Below are 10502 nucleotides of genomic sequence, written 5' to 3' on the forward strand. Positions count from 1 at the left end.
TGATAAAAATAGCCTACATCTACCGTGTGATCCACTGTAACACCAAAGCTTGCCGATCACGCTGAACCTGTTCCTGTCCTCAAATCTTCTTTCCATAAATCCTTCATTCACGCTACCGTGCCTTTAAAGTACCAGAAGCGTCATTTTTTATAGTCCTGCTTTTGGCTCGCCAGCCACGCTGTTCCGCAGCTCTCTCGGATGTCTGTCGTTTCCTCTCTCGGAGCAGGCAAGTCTCCAGTAGCCGCAGAGGGTCAAGCCTTGCGCCGCTATGGTTGGCTCATCCAGCGGGTTGCTAGGGCAGCCTTGAATCGGTAGTAGTCGCTGCAAACGTCCGTCAAAAACCCTAAATACCCATTTGATAAAAGAGAGGGGTGTGACTACCGCTGCTTGCCAAGCCTTGTTCGGTCTGAGCTGGAGTCAACGCTAGCCCTGATTAGAGATCAGTGTTAGTAATTTTAACCCTGAAGGAAGGGATAGGATGACCGATGACGGCTGCTTGAACTGATTCCGGGTCAGTATTTGTGGGCGCCCGCAGCAGCCACTGGTTTGGCAGTGGACATCGTGGCTTGGTTTGTTGTGTTTTGGCTGGGCACGATTTCTGACGTAGCCTAGCGCAGAACGGCTCCACGGATTTACGGACATTCTTATATTCAGACAACAATGGGACAGTCAGTCTCGCTGCAAAACAGCAGCACATTTTGAGAAAAACAGTTACAATAATTTTGATGAGGAAATTATAATTACATATCGGGTTAAAATGTGATCAATAATAGTATTACCTAATTTAATGGATTAAGTTTTCCCTAAGAAAAAACTGTTAGAGACAATAGGCCACATACAATATACATCATTCAGGAAAAATACAACTGAACTGGACCATTATAAATAAAGGGCAATATTTGATACTTTTGTCAATAAAACAGTTTATCAATAAAACAGTTCAGAGATCTCTTGTCCTGTGAATAGTCTATTACCAAACGAGAAACTACGCTCATCAGTGTGTGTGGGGTGATTCATGCCAGAATTAAGCTTTGTGAAGCTACTGATACCTCTCACCACTCATGTCACGTTCCGGTCACGTGACACGTACACGTCACGTAGACGTAGTATTCACGTCGTGTAACGTGGCATTGACACGTCACAAGTCGGTTTGCTTGTAAGTTTATTATGAAAGATTTTACCATGAACGCCTTAAAAAAGTCTACATGTGTTACGCGTCAAGTATTAGTTTAAGTGTCTGTTTAGTTTATTATTGAAGATCTCACCATGAACACCTTACAAACATCTACATGTACATGATTTTGTAAAAAATATTTTTCATTGTCGGAGTAATCTAATCAATTTCATTCATCGATTTAGCTCAAATAGGCATATCACCTCAATACAAAAATTATTAGGCTAGTTGATATCGTAGCCAGCCACCATTACTGTGTAGATATGCCTATTTCTCACTTCAATATAGACACGAGGGCTTCTTTGTTTGAGGTAGTACTATTCAGAAATAAGAGGGAGCTTAGGTCTCTAGTCGCGCATTCAAAATAACTCAGAACTCGAACATCTCTGACTTCCGACTTCAGTGCATTCAAGACAATTGGGAACCCTGAAAGAAACAAGCTCAGACTGGGGAAAATGTTTGTTTTGAGTGGTCATCCAACTCGGAATTCCAATTCAGAAACTCTGGCATCTTTCTCTGACCTGAAAACCACTGATGTCATGATTATACCTCGTTCCCCCCCCCCCCCAAGTTCCCAGTTTACCGGTTTAATAGACACAATAGACATGGGGCGGCAGGTAGCCTAGTGGTTAGAGTGTTGGGCCAGTAACCAAAATGATGCTGGATCTAATCCCTGAGCTGACAAGGTAAAAACGTGTCGTTCTGCTCCTGGACAAGGCAGTTAACCCACTGTTCCACAGTAGGCTGTCATTGTAAATAAGAATTTGTTCTTAACTGACTTGTCAAGGCAGTTAACCCACTGTTCCACGGTAGGCTGTCATTGTAAATAAGAATTTGTTCTTAACTGACTTGTCAAGGCAGTTAACCCACTGTTCCACGGTAGGCTGTCATTGTAAATAAGAATTTGTTCTTAACTGACTTGTCTAGTTAAATAAAGATTTTAAAAAATCACTGTCACCATGCAATCCTTAGGCTATACATTTCTGTGGCAATGTCTTATGGTTAAAATCAGGGCTTGAATTGAGGGGGTATGTGTTGATATAGGATTAACCCTTGTTATAGATACAGGCAAAAAGCATGTGCTACTGCTTGTTTGCTTAGGCTATTCATTTCAGTGCAGTTGCGTTCGAGGTCAGGCTACGCATAACCATAGCCTAACCGGAACCGAAAACAGCCCAGCCTGTTTTGATCACAGATCAACATTTCAGCTGTTTGTCATTGATTTAGCCCACAATCGCCTACAGATTTGATACACATGAAGACCTATATTTAATCTAGATTTGACAAAAAATTTGCCTGACTAGGATTCTCACTTTTCCCCACTTCATATTTGTTACCAATTAGGCTAAATCTATGCCTGTTAATAAGCTTTTGTTTTGCTATTAATTTGCATAGGCTAACCATTGCAATTCAAATGATTTACCATCTTCTGCTTTTCATGAATAAACAGGTATCAGGGTAAAAAAAATATATAATTTCGATGCCCCCCCACACATGAATGTTACTTACGTTACAGATCACTGTCACGTCCTGACCAGTAGAGGGAGTATTTGTTACTGTAGTTTGGTCAGGACGTGGCAGAGGGTATTTGTTTTATGTAGTTCGGGGGGTTATGTGTATGTAGAGGGGTGTTGTATTTATGTGTTCCGGGGTTTTGGTGTATGTTCTGGGTTTTTGGTTTCTAGGTTTCTAGTTTGTATATTTCTTTGTGGTCTGTGTGGCTCTCGATCAGGAACAGCTGTTCATCGTTGTTCCTGATTGGGAGTCATATTTAAAGTGCTTGTTTTCACCTGTTTAGTTGTGAATAGTTGTTTTTGCACTGTGTTTTGTTAGCCTGCAAAACTGTTCCTGTCGTGTTTCTGTATTTTCTTGTTTTTTTGTGTTCACGTCTTTAATAAATAATATGTTGAGCACGCAACCCGCTGCGCCTTGGTCTCATCACTACGACACCCGTGACAATCACTAAGTAATCTAATTTCCACTACATTTGATTTATACACTGGCTTGTATGGCTGGCATGTTTTCATTTTAAACAAGACTTCCCTTATCTACACTGAAATAATATTATTTTTGTAGTCCTCTATTATGATTTAAAAAAATCATAGCTCATTAGTACACCTTTATAGTTCAATATATATATATATCTGTTGTATGTCCTATGATCCAACAATGAATAATGTTGAACTAACAAATACCATCAAGGGATACGTTACAATTTACAATAATGAACACCATATGAAACAGCTGTGAAAATCAATCTGGCAATATTTTAAATATATAAACGTAGATTTTTTGTTACATGTGTGTGAATTTACTTTCACAGAATTTTTGTAGACTCACATGGCAATCATAGACTGAAATACTGAATTCTGGTGTGTGGAATAGAGAGGAGGTGGGTGCTGTGTGGATGAGAGGTTCTACCTGTCACTTGTTTTTAACAGGCAGTCAGTCTCAGAAGAGGGAGACTGCAAAGTCCAGGCGCTGCTGCTCCCTTTGTTCTGAGTGTTTGCAGTGCTAGTGTTTTTCGCTAATCTGTGCATCTCACATTATGTGCCCAGTATGACAGTTTTCTTGCTCTTTCGTAGCAGATAATGACAACATGACAATAACAGTAGCTGATGTAATGAAAAGCTGGAGTGTGGTTGGTAATGGAGAACATCAGGTGGATTCATGTCTGGGTGTTAGGCAGAACCCCTAGGTCCTGGAGAACAGGAGCAGAGTAAAGGGAACAGGGTAGGAAACAGCCATAAACAAGCAAACACACAGGTTACAGGCATATCAGGTATGTAAAAGTACAGTTATTGAATTATTTAATTGAAATATTTGATTAGACATGCAATCATGTTAATGGCAGACAGAAAATAAAGGATACATGTCTGAAATGTTTTATGTCAGTGGGGTTGATGAGGGAGGTAAGGGATGTCCCTGGAATAGGTAAGAGAGATGAGATGTGAGAGAAACTCCAGGGTGGTGTCATGACCACTGGAGCCATACACCTTAACTTCAGGCTAGGGTCCTTTTTTCAGAATTTTCGCCTGACTTACATGCCCAAAGTAAACTGCCTGTTACTCAGGCCCAGAAGCCAGGATATGGATATAATTGATATCATTGGATAGAAAACACTTTGATGTTTGTAGAAATGTTAAAATAATGTATCAGACTATAACACAATTGATATGGTAGCCGAAAATCCGAAGAAAAACCAACCAGATTTCTTATTTTCTTTGAGATCCCATGCTCTTTCAATGGAAAGCTATGGGTCCTATGTAATTCCAGCTCCAAGATTGCAATTACTATGGCTTCCACTAGATGTCAACAGTCTTTGATCAAGGTTTCAGGCTTGTTTCTTCCAAAACGACGAACATTTTTGAGTTTTGGTACAAAGAGTCACAGTTGGAAATCAGTCTGTGGGTGCGCGACGAAGAGGACGTGCACTTGCTAATTTTACTTTTCTATTGAACATACTTCTTTCTGTATGAAATGTTATATTTTATTTACATTTTAGGGTATCTGAGGATTAAATAGAAACGTAGTTTGACTTGTTTTAGCAAAGTTTAGCGGTAGCTTTTTGGATTCCTTTGTCTGCATGTTGAACAAGTGGATTACTGAAATTGATGGCGCCAACTAAACAGACTTTTTGGGATATAAAGAGGGATTTTATCCAACAAAGCGGCCATGCATGTTGTAGCTGGGACCCTTGGGATTGCAAACAAAGGAAGATTTTCAAAAAGTAAGTGATTATTTAATCACTATTTGTGATTTTATGAAGTCTGTGCTGGTTGACAAATATGTTGATGTGGGGCGCCGTCCTCAAACAATCACATGGTATGCTTTCGCTGTAAAGCCTATTGTAAATCGGACAATGCAGTTAGATTAACAAGAATTTAAGCTTTTAACCGATATAAGGTACTTGTATGTTCATAAATGTTTAATATTACGATTATTTATTTGAATTGCGCGCCCTCCAATTTCACCGGATGTTGTCGACAGGACGCCTAGCCCTAAGAAGTTGTTGGATGTTGAAGCACTTGGTCCCCTTGATTCTCCTCCGGTGGCTCTCCTTCTGTTTCTCCTGCGCCTTGTCCATGTTCAGTCTCACCTTGATTGATAATAGAAATAAATGCAATTATATTTCATATTATTACAAATATATATATCACTTGGAAGACCAGCAAATAAATTAACAGCGGACAATTACATTTTTACATTTTAGTCATTTAGCAGACGCTCTTATCCAGAGCGACTTACATTTCATACATTTCATTTCATACATTTTTTTTTTCAGTACTGGCCCCCCGTGGGAATCATTTTTCCCTGGTCAAAAACCTCCACATCCTTCTCAGCCCATACCTGAAGGTGGTCCTCGAAGGGGTTCTGATCACATCAGGTTATAAGGACACAAGGCGAGACCCAAATGCAGACACAGGAAGCAGATGGTTGAGCTCCGATATTTATTATTCCAAGGGGTAGGCAAAAGCTAGGTCGGGGACAGGCGAGAGTTCATAAACCGGGTCAGAGTCCAAACAGTACAAGACGAAGGGCAGTCTCGAGGTCAGGCCAGGCAGGGGTTCAGTAAACAGATCCGAGTCCAAACAGTACAAAAGGATAGGCAGGCTTGAAGACAGAACAGGTAGAGTGGTCAGGCAGGTGGGTTCGGAGTCAGGACAGGCAAGGGTCTAAACCAGGAGGACTAGAACCAAAAGAGACTGGGAAAGAAATAGGAGCAAGGAAAACGCTGGTTGACTTGGCAAACAATACAAACTGACAAAGAGACAGGAAACATAGGGATATATACACTGGGGTTAATACGCGACACCTGGAGGGGGTGTAGACAATCACAAGGACAGGTGAAACAGATCAGGGTGTGACAGTACCCACCCAGTGCTGGATGGCCAGCAGAAGACAAAGGACTGTGAAACACGGGCTTAATCCTAGACACATGGAAAGTAGGGTGAATACGGAGGTTAACAAAAGACGAACAGCAGTGGAACTAAGGACTCTAGAGATGGAAAAAGGACCAATGAAACAGTTTGCGGGACTCTGCCCGAAGGGGCAGGTCCCGTGTGGACAGCCATACCCAATGGGGTAGCGGGGAGCTGGAGTCTGGCAGCAGTCTGCTTGTTGACGATACCTGGAGTTGGTCTTGAGAAGTGCTACCCGAGCTCTTCTCCAGGTACGTCGACAGCGGCGGACAAGCATCTGGACAGAGGGTACGTTGACTTCCGGTTCTTGTTTTGGGAAGAGCGGAGACTGATACCCCATGGAGCACTCAAAAGGGGAGAGTCCCGTGGCTGAACAGAGAAGGGTGTTCCGGGCATACTCCACCCAGACCAGTTGTCGGCTCCAGATAGTGGGGTTGGTTGAGACCAGGCATCTTAGATCTTTGATCTGCTTGCCTCAATAAATTAATGCTACAACATTGGTAGCCAGGATTAGCTATTTGTATGTAGTCTCCTAATAATTGCATAACGGTGCATGTTAGACACGTTATCTTTTGTTTGCATGTGAGCATTTATTTTTTTGTCGGTCCTGTCAATGTTGAGTGAGCACACATAGAAGATTTTTTGGCCTTCTTGCAATTGTGTGCTAAAAGTGGGGATGTTTCATAATATTTTTTATAATCTTCACTCCCCACCATCAATTAATGATTTTTTTAAAAATTTTTTTACAGAAAACCACGGAAACACTACTGCAATATAGGCCTACATTCAGATAAAAAGGTGCTATCTACAAACTAAAAGGATTCTTCCGCTGTCCCCATAGGAGAACCCTTTTTAGTTCCAAGTAGGTGTCTAGGTAGAACCCTTTTGCGCTCCATTCCACAGAGGGTTCTACATGGAACCAAAAAGACTTCTACCTGGAACCAAAAAGTGTTCTCCTTTGGTGATAGCCAAAGAACCCTGTTGGAACCCCTTTCACAAAGAGTGTACTCAACAAGTAAGTTTAGCCTGTTAAGTTTACTCCTTTTCATTCTGTACTCAAACATCTGCCTGGAATTCAAGATATATCTCCTGCCATCTTCTCATGTCTTTTCTTGGAACTCCATCCATACACAGCTTGGCCTTGGATGGATCATGTTGCAATGAGATGGGCACAGAGGTAAGTATGTACAGTCCCTTTCAGTGTGGTGGCAAATGAATTGAACAGGAGAAGAGGATGTGGTTGCTTGTGGAGGGAGAGCAGTGTGGATGGTGGGTAGCTATGGCACATCACTTCTTGACTAAAAGAAAGATAGATTTAGAAATGAGTTTGACCTTGCCATAGTTCAACAGCTGAAAAGCCTTCATTTAACATGCTCCCAGAGATAGCAAGACATTCAGTAATCACTGAATGAAGTAGTCTACTCATCCCATTTACAATTTCTTTCATCAATGAAATAAATTATACTATAGCACATTCAATGACATTATTATTGTAGACTATAGGCTACTCCTGTATCTACCTTGTACAATACTGTAATAATTAAATTAAGTAGCGTACCCATCCACATTTACTATTTCAATTATCAATTAGATAAATTATACAAGCACATACAGTTACATTATTGTAGAATAGGCTACTCCTGTATCCACACTATGTTAAGATACCGTTATGATTTCATTGGTCTTGTCAGGCATGATTTTAAGGTCTTCGATCGAAGTTGTATGTCGTACCTTGTTCCCTTCTTCAGTGAAAAGTATTTACACATCCTCCATTTAATTCAGTTAGTGTGAATGTGTAGGCCTAGTGACAGTGGACAATCGCATGTAGGGGTAGTATATTACAATGTAAAATATGTACAGTGCCTTGCAAAAGTATTCACCCCCCTTGCCGTTTTTCCTATTTTGTTGCATTACAACCTGTAATTTAAATAGATTTTTATTTGGATTTAATGCAATGGACATACACAAAATAGTCCAGATTGGTGAAGTGAAATGAAAAAAATTACTTGTATAAAAAAATTCTCTAAAATAAAATCTGAAAAGTGGTGCGTGCATATGTATTCACCCCCTTTCCTATGAGGCCCCTAAATAAGATCTGGTGCAACCAATTACCATCGGAAGTCACATAATTAATGAAATAAAGTCCACCTGTTTGCAATCTAAGTGTCACATGATCTGTCACATGATCTCAGTATATATACACCTGTTCTGAAAGGCCCCAGAGTCTGCAACACCACTAAGCAAGGGGCACCACCAAGCAAGCGGCAACATAAAGACCAAGGAGCTCTCCAAACACGTCAGGGACAAAGTTGTGGAGAAGTACAGATCAAGGTTGGGTTATAAAAAAATATCAGAAATTTTGAACATCCCACGGAGCACCATTATATCCATTATTAAAAAATGGAAATAATATGGCACCACAACAAACCTGCCAAGAGAGGGCCACCACCAAAACTCACGGACCAGGCAAGGAGGGCATTAATCAGAGAGGCACCAAAGAGACCAAAGATAACTCTGAAGGAGCTGCAAAGCTCCACAGCGGAGATTGGATTATCTGTCCATAGGACCACCTTAAGCTGTGCACTCTGGGCTTTACGGAAGTGGGCAGAAAAAAGACATTGCTTAAAACCTGTCTAGGACCGGCGGGACGAATTCGTCCCACCTACGTAACAGCCAGTTGAATCCTGTGGCGCGATTTTCAAAACCTTTGAAATGCTATTACTTCAATTTCTCAAACATATGACTATTTTACAGCTATTTAAAGACAAGACTCTCGTTAATCTAACCACACTGTCCGATTTCAAAAAGGCTTTACAACGAAAGCAAAACATTAGATTATGTCAGCAGAGTACCCAGCCAGAAATAATCAGACACCCATTTTTCAAGCTAGCATATAATGTCACAAAAACCCAGAAGACAGATAAATGCAGCACTAACCTTTGATGATCTTCATCAGATGACACACCTAGGACATTATGTTATACAATACATGCATGTTTTGTTCAATCAAGTTCATATTTATATCAAAAACCAGCTTTTTACATTAGCATGTGACGTTCAGAACTAGCATACCCCCCGCAAACTTCCGGGGAATTTACTAACAATTTACTAAATTACTCACGATAAACGTTCACAAAAAGCATAACAATTATTTTAAGAATTATAGATACATTACTCCTCTATGCACTCGATATGTCCGATTTTAAAATAGCTTTTCGGATGAAGCACATTTTGCAATATTCTGAGTAGATAGCCCGGCATCACAGGGCTAGCTATTTAGACACCCACCAAGTTTAGCCTTCACCAAAATCACATTTACTATTAGAAAAGTTTGATTACCTTTCCTGTTCTTCGTCAGAATGCACTCCCAGGACTTCTACTTCAATAACAAATGTAGGTTTGGTCCAAAATAATCCATAGTTATGTTTCAACAGCGACGTTTTGTTCGTGCGTTCTAGACACTATCCCAATGGTAAATAACGGTCATGCGCACGGCACATTTCGTGAGAAAAGATTTCTAAATATTTCATTACCGTACTTCGAAGCATGTCAACCGCTGTTTAAAATCAATTTTTATGCCATTTTTCTCGTTAAAAGCGATAATATTCCGACCGGGAATCTGCAATTAGGTAAACAGCCGAAAGAAAATACTGCATGGGGTCGAATCGGGCACGCGCCTAATTCCATTGTCCTCTGATAGACCACTTGGCAAAGGCGATTATGTGTTTCAGCTTGAGGCTGCCTCGTCATCGTTCAGGTTTTTCCCGGGCTCTGAGAGCCTATTGGAGCCGTAGGAAGTGTCACGTTACAGCTAAGATCCTGACTCTTCAATAAACAGAAGCAAGAACAACAACACCTTGTCAGACAGGCCACTTCCTGCATGAAATCCTCTCAGGTTTTTGCCTGCCATAGGAGTTCTGTTATACTCACAGACACCATTCAAACAGTTTTAGAAACTTTAGGGTGTTTTCTATCCAAAGCCAATAATTATATGCATATTCTAGTTACTGGGCAGGAGTAGTAACCAGATTAAATCGGGTACGTTTTTTATCCGGATGTGAAAATACTGCCCCCTATCCCAAAGAAGTTAGAAAGAAATAATCAAACATGTTTGGTGTTTGCCAAAAGGCATGTGGGAGACTCCCCAAACATATGGAAGAAGGTACTCTGGTCAGATGAGACTAAAATTGAGCTTTTTGGCCATCAAGGAAAACGCTATGTCTGGCACAAACCCAACACCTCTCATCACCCCGAGAACCCTATCCCCACAGTGAAGCATGGTGGTGACAGCATCATGCTGTGGGGATGTTTTTCCATCGACAGGGACTAGGAAACTGGTCAGAATTGAAGGAATGATACATGGCGCTAAATACAGGGACATTCTTGAGGGAAACCTGTTTCAGTCT

The 10502-nt window shown here is 40.9% G+C and overlaps 1 protein-coding gene across 2 annotated transcripts in view; it reads right to left on the bottom strand.

Moving 5' to 3' along the window:
- The window catches only part of LOC115201670 (ras-related protein Rab-40B), a 38400-nt gene extending 38012 nt beyond the window's left edge, over positions 1-388 (bottom strand). The window contains exon 1 of one of the 2 annotated variants that reach the window (XM_029765491.1): positions 1-388. This exon is cut by the window's left edge and continues 431 nt beyond it. The gene's annotated coding sequence lies outside the window, so the exon portion shown is untranslated. The other variant, XM_029765493.1, reaches the window with a different exon arrangement.
- Between the last annotated feature and the right edge of the window lie 10114 nt (positions 389-10502).

The sequence above is a fragment of the Salmo trutta genome, chromosome 10 (assembly GCF_901001165.1).
Source record: "Salmo trutta chromosome 10, fSalTru1.1, whole genome shotgun sequence".
NCBI lineage: Eukaryota > Metazoa > Chordata > Actinopteri > Salmoniformes > Salmonidae > Salmo > Salmo trutta.